Below are 2,290 nucleotides of genomic sequence, written 5' to 3'. Positions count from 1 at the left end.
CCCTTTGTGTTCGTCATTTTGGTGAATTACTGGAAGATGGTGGTTCTGGCCAAAAGCACTTGGAAAGTATTTCTAAGTATGATGCAAAGCAAGGGTCAATTTCATTTTTGTAACTACGAATACTCAATCATTCTATTTACAGAAGGATACATAGTTCCTCCTTTATTCTCCAGCCCTCCTTTATGTATACATGGATCTAGATCTGGTCTCTCTCTTCAAATGCACTGATTCCTTTTCTATCCTTTCACTAAATACCACACTATCTTAATTAATATGACTGTATCAATTTTAATATCTGGTGTGGCAAGGACCCTCTCTTATCCTTCTTCAAGAGCATCTTGGCTACAATTTTTGGCCCTTTGCACATCCATATAAATTTTAGAATCAAGTTGTCAGGTTCCATCAAAAGAATGTATCGAGGGGGCAGGCACCATAGCCATTTAGTGGAGCTTGGTCACACAAGACATACTGCAGTTCGGATCCCAGCCCCGCAGCTTGAAAAACACCCTTGGCATGTGTGCATGTGTGTCCAGAATCTTGACAGTATAGAGAAGTGGAGAAATGCAGTGTGACCACACCCCATTGGAGAGTGTGTTCTCTCTTACCTTCTCTGTCTCTGATGAACATATGTGCCCTTTGGCAAAAACAAAACAAAACAAAAATACTGTTGATTTTGTTGAGATTGCAATTGAGTCTACACAGTCTAATTGGGTCAATTAGGAGAGAATTTGCTTTTTTTTTTTTTTTTTGAGAGGTTTTTGCTATAGGACACATGCAGTTGCCAGAAATACAGAGAGAGACAGAGAAACAGAAATCGAGAAATCACCCCCCACCAGTGGGTATGGCCATGCCGCAATCCCTTCTCCTCCATTCTCCTCTCAGGATCTTGGGCACGCACGCACACGCACCTGGTATGAGTTTAAGCCACCAGGTCTGGAATTTTGAGTCGTGGTCGACTACATGGGAGTCCAGCAACATAGCTATTATGCCAACTGCTGGTCCTGAGGATTTACATTTTTTAAAAGAATAATTTATTTAATTTAATTTATTTATTAATTTACTTTAATTTGGCCAGAGAGAAACACAGACAGACAGAGGGAACGTGAGAAAGCAAGCCACAGGTCCAGGACTCGAATGGTGGCTGGCCATGCGGAAGTGTCCAGTGCTTTAAGCACCATGCCACCTGCTGGCCCCAAGAATTTACATCTTTATGTGTTGTTTTCCAATCCATAGCTTGAATGATGACACTGATAAATATCATCTTATAGTTAAATTAATGTTGGTAACAACTGAATTAAAATTGTCCTGAGAGGTTTTCTACAAAACTGAAAAAATGAACCCAGTTCTACAAGATATACAACAAAATATGTGAAGCAGGAAAAAAAAAATATCCTGAGATATTTTCTTTGCCAAAAAAAAAAGTTTCAGCACTAATTATGGTGTTGAATGAAACAGAATGTATTTTAAAGTATCCTTTTTACCCAAATAGGTTGTTATTCCTAAAGTTTACTTAGGAAAGAAACTGAATTCTCAAGAGGCAAGACAGGACAATAACACGGGTCAACAATTCATTCCTAGAGTTCAGATTTAATAGCAAGGCATAATGAGAAGCCTGAAATCACAGAATGGGGGAAATAAAGGAGATGATGCTTTGATTTTAGGAATATTGTATAGGATTATTAAACCACAATTAACAGGTGTCACCACCAAAAATTTCAGGTATTTTTAGAAATTAGTATCCATGGGACCAGCAGTTAGTGTAATGGCTATGTCGCTGGCCTCCCATGTAGTCGACCGCGGTTCATGTCCTGGACCCGGTGGCTTAAACTCACGCCGGGCACGTGTGCATGTGTGCCCAAGAGCCCGAGAGGAGAATGGAGGAGAAGGGATTGCGGCGTGCCCATCCTCCCTGGGGGGTGATTTCTCGCTTTCTGTCTCTCTGTCTCTCTCTGTCTGTCTGGCGAGCGCACACGCCCTATAGCAAAAAAAACCTCTCCAAAAAAAAAAAAAAAAAAGAAAAGAAATTAGTATCCATTTCCACCTTTAAGATATCAGAGGTCTCCAGACCCAAGATATACAAAAGACCCCTAAGAGAATCAACCCAAGAAGATATTTTCCAAGGAATATCATAGCCAGACTGGTCAAATCTACAAAGACAAGATACTAAAATTGGCAAGTGAGAAACATCAGGTTACTTATAAAGGTTATCCTATTAGACTAATCTCAGACCTCTCGACAGAAACAACGCAAGCAAGGAAAGAATGGGAAAATATTTTCAAAGTGTTAAGTG

This window comes from Tupaia chinensis, unplaced genomic scaffold (assembly GCF_000334495.1).
Source record: "Tupaia chinensis unplaced genomic scaffold, TupChi_1.0 Scaffold000215_1, whole genome shotgun sequence".
Taxonomy (NCBI): Eukaryota; Metazoa; Chordata; class Mammalia; order Scandentia; family Tupaiidae; genus Tupaia; species Tupaia belangeri.
This window is presented reverse-complemented; position numbering follows the sequence as displayed.